This window comes from Monodelphis domestica, chromosome 3 (genome assembly GCF_027887165.1).
Source record: "Monodelphis domestica isolate mMonDom1 chromosome 3, mMonDom1.pri, whole genome shotgun sequence".
NCBI lineage: Eukaryota > Metazoa > Chordata > Mammalia > Didelphimorphia > Didelphidae > Monodelphis > Monodelphis domestica.
Genome location: NC_077229.1, coordinates 472,909,138 through 472,918,595, shown reverse-complemented (window position 1 = coordinate 472,918,595; position 9,458 = coordinate 472,909,138).

Sequence of the window (9,458 nt, the reverse complement as noted above, 5' to 3'; positions counted from 1 at the left end):
TTTGACCCAAAAGCTGGGATCTTTGGGTTTATCATATATTGTCTGGCTGAGGTCAATTGCCCCGAGTCTATTCCACTGATCCTCCTTTCTGTCTCTTAGCCAGTACCAAATTGTTTTTATGACTGCTGCTTTGTAATATAGTTTGAGATCTGGAACTGCAAGGCCCCCTTCCTTTGTATTTTTTTTTCATTATTTCCCTGGATATCCTTGATCCTTTGTTATTCCAAATGAACTTTGTTATTGTTTTTTCTAAATCAGTATAGAAATTTTTGGAAGTTCAATGGGTATGGCACTAAATAGATGAATAAGTTTGGGTAGGATGGTCATTTTTACTATATTGTCTCGTCCTACCCATGAGCAGTTAATGTTCTTCCAATTGCTCAAGTCTAGTTTTAGTTGTGTGGAGAGTGTTTTGTAGTTGTGTTCATATAGTTCCTGTGTTTGTCTCGGGAGATAGATTCCTATGTATTTTATTTTGTCTAAGGTGATTTTGAATGGGATTTCTCTTTCTAGTTTTTGCTGCTGAATTATGTTGGAGATGTATAGAAATGCTGATGACTTATGCGGGTTTATTTTGTATCCTGCAACTTTGCTAAAGTTGTTGATTATTTCAATTAGCTTTTTGGTTGAATCTCTAGGATTCTTTAAGTAGACCATCATGTCATCTGCAAAGAGTGATAGCTAAGTCTCCTCCTTGCCTATTTTGATGCCTTCAATTTCTTTTTCTTCTCTAATTGCTACTGATAGTGTTTCTAGTACAATGTCAAATAGTAGAGGTGATAATGGGAATCCTTGTTTCACTCCTGATCTTATTGGGAATGCGTCTAGTTTATCTCCATTGCAGATGATATTGGTTGATGGTTTTAGATATATACTGTTTATTATTTTTAGCAACGACTCTCCTATTCCTATGCTTTATAGTGTTTTCAATAGGAATGGATGTTGTATTTTATCAAAGGCTTTTTCTGCGTCTATTGAAATAATCATGCGATTTTTGTTGGTTTGCTTGTTGATATGATCGATTATGTGGATGGTTTTCCTAATATTGAACCAGCCCTGCATCCCTGGTATAAATCCTACTTGATCATGGTGGATGACCCTTCTGATCACTTGCTAGAGTCTTTTTGCTAGTATCCTATTTAAGATTTTTGCATCTATATTCATTAGGGAGATTGGCCTATAGTTTTCTTTCTCTGTTTTTGACCTGCCTGGTTTTGGAATCAGTACCATGTTTGTGTCATAAAAGGAGTTTTGTAGAATTCCCTCTTTGCTCATTATGTCAAATAGTTTGTATAGTATTGGGATTAACTGTTCTCTGAATATTTGATAGAATTCACTTGTGAATCCATCGGGCCCTGGGGATTTTTTCTTAGGGAGTTCTTTGATGGCCTGTTGGATTTCATTTTCTGATATTGGATTATTTAAGAATTCTATTTCTTCTTCTGTTAGTCTAGGCAGTTTGTATTTTTGTATATATTCATCCATATCGCCTAGATTGCTGTATTTATTGCCATATAATTGGGTAAAGTAATTTTTAATGATTGCCTTCATTTCCTCTTCATTGGAGGTGATGTCCCCCTTTTCATCTTTCATTCTGTTAATTTGCTCTTCTTCTTTCCTTTTTTAAATTAGATTGATCAGTACTTTGTCCATTTTGTTTATTTTTTCAAAGTACCAGCTTCTAGTCTTATTTATCAAATCAATAGTTCTATCGCTTTCGATTTCATTAATTTCTCCCTTAATTTTTCGGATTTCTAGTTTGTTTTTCTCCTGGGGGTTTTTAATTTGCATTTCCAATTGATTGATTTCTGCACTCCCCACTTTGTTAATATATGCACTCAGGGATATGAATTAATGTCTGATTACTGCTTTGGCTGCATCCCAAAAGGTTTTAAATGATGTCTCACCATTGTCATTTTCCTTGATTATATTATTAATTTTTTTCTGTGATTTCTTCTCTAACTAGACAATTTTGGAGTATCATATTGTTTAATTTCCAATTAATTTTTGATTTGGTTTTTCATATACCATTACTGATCATTATTTTTATTGCCTTGTGATCTGAAAAGGCTGCATTTATTATTTCTGCTTTTCTGCATTTGTATGCCATGTTTCTGTGACATAGTGTATGGTCAATCTTTGTGAATGTGCCATGTGGTGTCCCTATTTATTTTTCTCCATATGTCTATTAACTCTAATTTTTCTAAGATTTCATTTACTTCTTTTACCTCTTTTTTATTTATTTTTTGATTTGATTTATCTAAATTTGATAATGGTTGGTTCAAATCTCCCACTAATGTGGTTTATTGTCTATTTCTTCCTTCAATTCTCCTAGTTTCTCCATTAGAAATTTGGGTGCTAAATTATCTGGTGCATACATGTTGATTAGCGATATTTCCTCATTATCTAAAGTCCCTTTTAACAAAATATAATTACCTTACCTATCCCTTTAATCATGTCTATTTTTGCTTTGGCTTTATGAAAAGATTAAAATTAGGGAATATTGGGAGACTGAGGCAGGTAGAAATGAGTTTCTCTCTGCGAGGCATATTATATTTTTTAGAGGTTTATGAAGGATTAAGGTTTAGAGAATATGCAAGTAAGAAACATGGGCCTAGGCCAGAGGCCTAGACAAAATAACCTCTTATCATGGAAGAGACTCATCTGCTCCAAAACAGATGTCCAAAAGAGAGCCCAAAAAATTCTTTGAATCAGCTTAAATACCCTCTCGATCTCGGCCCACCTCAGAATTCCCGTGAAATTACAAAGCATTTTGGGAAAGTGGAGCAAAGGCTTGTGGGGATTGCAGTCCTGTATTTGAGTCTATTTTTTACATTTATCAGATATCATGATTGCAACTCCTGCCTTCTTTCTATAAGTTGAGTCCCAGAAGGTCTTACTTCATCCTTTAATTCTGACCTTGTGGGTGTCTACCAGCCTCATGTGTGTTTCTTGAGGACAACATATGGTAGGGTTTTGGATTCTAACTCATTCTGTGATTCGTCTACATTTTATGGGTGAGTTCATCCCATTCACGTTCAAAGTTATGATTGTGATTTGTGAATTCTCTGGCATTTTGATATCCTTCCCTAATTCTAACCTTTCTTCTTTAGCTCTAACCTTTGAATCCAGTGATTTACTTTAGGTCAGTCCCCCTAGTCCCCTCCCTTGATATGTTTCCCTTTCTAGCCCCTCTCTTTTTGTTCCCTCCCCCTACCCCCTCTCCTTCCCTTCCTTTTTTGTGTCCCCTCCCTCACCCCCTTGATTTTCCCTTCTCCATACCCTTGTTGGCTAAGATAGAATTCAAGATGCCAATGGATCTTAATGTTTTTCCCTCTCAGAGTTGATTTCCCTGAGAGTAAGGTTTAAGTAAAAACTCTATTCCTCTCCTTCTTATAGGAGTTTTCTTCCCCTCCCCTTCCCGTGTGAATCTTTGTGTGAGAAAGATTATTCTATTTGATTTTTCTTTTCCCCCTATTTACACATTACATTTTCCATATATTAATCTATATAGATTGATATAAATGTAGTCCTTATAGATGAGAGTTTGAATAAATGAAAAGATAACAATTTTCTCCTTTTCCCTTTCCATCATATTTACCTTTTCAGGTATTCCATGTTCTTTGTTTTTCGATATCAAACTTTCCATAGAGCTCTGGTCTTTTCTTTGCAAAAACTTGGAACTCTTCTATTTTGTTGAATGCCCATACTTTCCCTTGGAAGTATATAGTCAGTTTGGATGGATAGCTGATTCTTGGTTGAAGGCCCAGCTCTCTTGCCTTTCTGAAGATCATGTTCCATGCCTTAGGATCATTCAGAGTGGAACTTGCAAGGTCTTGTGTGACCCTGATTGGCATTCCTTTATATCTAAATTGTCTTTTTCTGGCTTCTTGTAAGATTTTTTCTTTTGCTTGAAAGCTTTGGAATTTGGCAATTACATTCTTGGAAGTTGTCTTTTGGGGATTTAGTGTAGAGGGTGTTCTGTGAGCTCTTTCAGTGGCTGTATTGCCCCCTTGTTATAGAATCTCTGGATAATTTTCTTTGATTATAACTTGTATTACGATGTCGAGTTTGCTGTTTATTTCTGGATTTTCTGGTAGTCCAATTATCCTTAAATTATCTCTTCTTCCTCTATTTTCCACGTCTGTCACCTTGTCAGTGAGATATTTTATGTTCTCTTCTAATTTCTTGATCTTTTGGCTTTACTTTATTGATTCTTGCTCTGTTACCTGCTCATTGTCTTCCAGTTGCCTAATTCTGACTTTTAAAGCCTGGTTTTCCTTTTCCGTTTGGTCAAACTGGTTTTGTAGTTGCATGAAATTCTTTTGTATTAATTCCCACTTTTCCTGCCAGAAGGCTTCCATCTTTTTAATCATTTTTTATTCAAATTCTTCAAAAGTTTGTGGAGAGTTTCCATTTCCTTTGGATAGTTTTGGCCCATTTGCTTGTGTTTCCTCTTCTATCTCCTCTGTATTTTGTATTTTTTCTCCATAAAATGTGTCCAAATTTGTCCCCTTCTTGTTTTTCTTGTTGTTTTGAGGCTTTTTTTTTGCTTCTGTGCTGTTTGCCATCTCTATCTGGGTGAGGGGGGATGGCTCTTCTGTTATCTGTCTGGTGTTCAGTGACTTTAGCCCCAGGCAAATTGTCTGTCTTCCCCAGGAAGTCTGGAATTGCTGGTGTTTCGGCGTTATTACCCTCCTCAATTCCCTCCCAATGCTTCTCTGTTGCCTTACTTCTATGCTCTGCGCCTGGCTTGACACTCTCAGATATATTTCAATGCCTTTGCTGGCCAGAGGAGCCTGCACTCTGAGGGGGAGGGGCCATGGCTTCCAGAGGCTCTGAGGGCTGGTGATAGGATTAACCTCAGACTGAGTATGCCCTGAGGCAGGGAGCTTAGGTGAGACTCAGATGGAAAGATCTGGTCAGGGGGCTACAGGCTCCTCCTGTCTCTCTCTGTTTCCCTGCTGTCTGGGTGCCCTCTCGACTGGCTCAGGTTGTTTTCAGGGTGCAACCTTCAGAATAGCCCACTCCCGAGGCCCTTTTGCCTGCCCTGAGGTTCCTGCTGCTGCCTCAGACTTAGTGCTCTGGGTTGGGGGGGATGGGTCCTGGGAACTTCCTTTTGCCTACCCCTTAGATCCTAGTGATCTCAGGTTCTGGCTTTTGGGGAGCGGTACCTTTTGATCCAGGTCCAGGAGGAGTGTTCCAGGGGTCTATTCTGTTGTTTGTTTTGAATTTTGGTTCCCTAGGAGCATACAGTTTGAGATCGGAAAGGAAGGGTTTCTGGAGCTCTGAACTTTAGCTTTCTCTAAGCTGCCATCTTGACCGGAAGTCTCTAATGTAGTTTTATTATCTATTTCCTCTTATAATTCATGTAGTTTCTATTTTAGGAATTTTGGTGCTATGCCACTTGGTGCACACAAGTTTAATACTGATATTAGTTCATTGTCTATGGTTACTTTTCTCATTAGGTAATTTCCTTTCTTAGTTCTTTTAATTAGGCCAATTCTCACTTTGGCTTTCTTTGAAATCATAATTATTGCACTTGTTTTTTCAACCTTAGGTGAAGTATAGTAAAATTTGTCACAGCCCTTACATTTATTCCTTGCTTTAAATGAGTCTCTTACAGACATCAAATTGAGGAAATATGGCTTTTACTCCATACTCCTCTTCTGTTTTATGGGAGAGTTAAACCTTTGCACATTCAGGATTATCATTACTAAATATGATTTTCCCTCCATTTTATTTTCCCCAATTAATCTTTCTCCTTTTTTACTTCAGCCTCTCAATGATCACAAATGTTTTTCCTTCTGTTTTCTAACTTTCTGAATTTTCTTCCCTTTTGACTATCCTCCCTTTTGTGCCCCCCTCTTCTTACTTCCCTATTTATTAAGATTGATTTCTACACCTAACGTAATTTACATGTATTCCCTATTTGTGGCAATTTGGATTAATGTTCAAGCATTGCTTACCACCCACTCATCTTGCCTTCCACTGTATGGATTCTTTTATCTCTTCAGGTAAGGTAATTTGTCCCCAACAATTTCTCCTTTTTTTTTTTTACTATCCTTTTATTATTTTATTTTATTTTATTTCCCTTTCTACCCCACTCCATTCTTATTACCCCCTTATTTTCTTTACAGTCTTTTTAAACTATCCCCCCACCCTAACTCCCTTGTATTGTTTCCCTCCCCACTCTCTGTTTGTTATACTTCTACTTCCTTTAGGGTGCAAATCAAGTCTCCACACCAATGTATTTGACAGTTTTTTCCCCTCTGAGTCAATTTCAATGCACATAAGAATTGAGTATTTTCTATCTCCTTCACCGCCTGACTGCAAAAACAAAGGCAACAGAGAGACTCATCCTTTTTTATACAGCTAATTTCTTGTCTCATTTATTAGTTCAATGGTCAAAACATATTTCTATGTTATTCATATTTTCAATATTGATCTTTAAAGATAATACCTCAATCATATCCCCTTCAAACCAAGTGATCGATTACATATTTTTCTTCTGCTTTTCTACTTCCACATTTCTTTCTCTGGATGTCATTGTAGTCATTGTAATGAGTTCTTCAGTGTTGTGCTTTCATTGCATTGCTACTAGTAGAAAAGTCTATTACATCCTGTTGTACCACAGTGATATTTCAGTTTCTACTCCTTTCACTCTGTATCAATTCCTGAAAGTCTTTCCAGTTCACATAGAAATCCTCCAGTTCATCATTCCTTTCATCACAATAGTATTCCATCACCATCAGATACCACAATTTGTTCAGCCATTCCCCAAGCTATGGACACCACCTCATTTTCCAATTTTTTGGCACAACAAAGAGCATGACTATATATAAATATTTTTGTATGAGTATTTTACTTCATCTCTTTGGGTGCAAACACAGCAGTGATATGGCTGGATCAAAAGACAGGCATTCTTTTCAAGCCCTTTAGGCATAATTGCAAATTTTCCTCCAGAAATATTGCATTAATCCACAACTCCACCAGCAGTGTATTAGTTTCCCAATTTTGCCACAACCCCACCAACATTTATCACATTCCTAACTCATCATATTGGTCAATCTGCTAGGTGTAAGGTGGAACATCAGAATTGTTTATATTTGCATTTCTCTAATTAGGAGTGATTTAGAACCCTTTTTCTTGTGAATGTTGATAGTTTTGATTTCTTCATCTGAGAAATGCTTATTCTTTTTTTTTAACCCTTACCTTCTGTCTTGGAGTCAATACTGTGTGTTGGCTCCAAGGCAGAAGAGTGGTAAGGGCTAGGCAATTGGGGTCAAGTGACTTGCCCAGGGTCACACAGCTGGGAAGTGTCTGAGGCTAGATTTGAACCTAGGACCTCCCATCTCTAGGCCTAGCTCTCAATCCACTGAGCTACCCAGCTGCCCCGAGAAATGCTTATTCTTATCCTTTGACCATTTGTCTATTAGGGAATGGCTTGATTTTTTGTAAATTTGACTTATTTATTTATATATTTGAGTAACTAAACCTTTTTTCAGAGAGTTTTTTATGAGTTTTTCCCCCAGTTTACTGCTTTCCTTTGAATTTTTATTGCATTGGGTTTTTTCTTGTTCAAAAAATTTTAATTTGATATAATCAGTCATTCATTTTCCATTTTGTAATTATCTCTATCTTGTACTTGGTCTTAAATTCCTTCCTTTCCCACAGATATGACAGGTATACTACTGTATGTTAACCTGATTTATTTCTTATTTTGTTTTTTATATTGAAGATATTAACTCATTTTGAATTTATCTTTCTATAGGGTGTGAGATGTTGTAAAAAAAATCAAGTTGATGTTGATCTAAACCTGATTTTTCCCATGCAGTTTTCCAATTTTCCCAGACATTTTTGTCAAATTCTTGTTCCAAAGGCTGGGATCTTTGTGTTTATTAAACCACTACCTTACTGAGGTCATTTACCCCTAGTCTATTCCACTGATACTCCCTGCTACCTCTTAACTAGTACCATGTTGTTTTGATGACCACTGTGTTATAGTACAGTTTAAGATCTAGTACTGTTGGCCACCTGTCCTTCACATTTTTTTCATTATTTTCTGTGATATTCTTGATATTTTGTTATTCAAGAAGAATTCTGTTATAAATTTTTCTATTTCAATAAAAAAGGTTCTTGATACATTGATAGGTATGATACTGAATAAGTAAATGAATTTGGGTAGGACTGTCATTTTTATTATGTTAGCTCATCTACCCATGAGCAATTAATGTTTTTCCAATTATTTAGATCCAGTTTTAAATGTCTGAAAAGCATTTTGTAGTTGTTTTCATATAACACCTGTTTTTTCTTGGCAGATAAATTCCTAAATATTTTATATTTTTTAAATTTAAATTAATTTATTTAGACAATTTAGAACATTACTTCTTGGTTATGAGAATTATATTATTTCCCTCCCTCCCCTACACCACCCTTCCCACAGCCAATGTGCAATTTCATTGGGTATTACATGTGTCCTTGATGAAAAACTATTTCCATGATGTTGATGTTTGCATCAGGATGTTCATTTAGAGTCTACATCCCCAACCATGTCTGCTAGACCCATGTATTGAAGCAATTGTTTTTTCTTCTGTGTTTCTACTCCCACAGTTTTTCCTCTGAATGTGGATAGTGTTCTTTCTTGTAGATTCCTCCAAGTTGTTCTGAATCACTAAATTGCCACTAATGAAGAAGTCCATTACATTCAATTGTGCCACAGTGTATCAGTCTCTGAGTACAATGTTCTCTTGGTTCTGTTCCTCTCACTCTGCATCAATTCCAGGAGGCCATTCCTGTTCACATGGAATTCCTCCACTATATTATTCCTTTGAGCACAATAGTATTCCATCACCAACAGATACCATAATTTATTCAGCCATTCCCCAACTGAAGGGCATCCCCTCATTTTCCAGTTTTTTGCCACCACAAAGAGCGCAGCTCTGAATATTCTTGTACATATCTTTTTCCCTATTATCTCTTTGGGGTGCAAACCCAGCAGTGCCATGGCTGGATCAAAGGGCAGGCAGTCTTTTAGCAGCCTTTGGGCATAGTTCCAAATTGCCCTCTAGAATGGATCAAATCACAACTCCAATAGCAATGTTTTGCCATATCCCCTCCAACATTCATTACTTTCCTTTGCTGTCATGTTAGCCAATCTGCTGGGTGTGAGGTGATACCGCAGCATTATTTTGATTTGCATTTCTCTGATTATAAGAGATTCAGAACACTTTTTTGTGTACTTATAAATAGCTTTGATTTCTTTAACTGAAAATTGCCTATTCATGTCTCTTGCCCATTTATCAATTGGAGAATGACTTGATTTTTTTACAATTGGTTTAGCTCTTTATACATTTTAGTAATTAGAAGTTTGTAAGAGATCTTTGTTATGAATATTGTTTCCCAATTGGTTGCTTCTTTTCTAATTTTGGTTGCATTGGTTTTGTTTCTACAAAAAC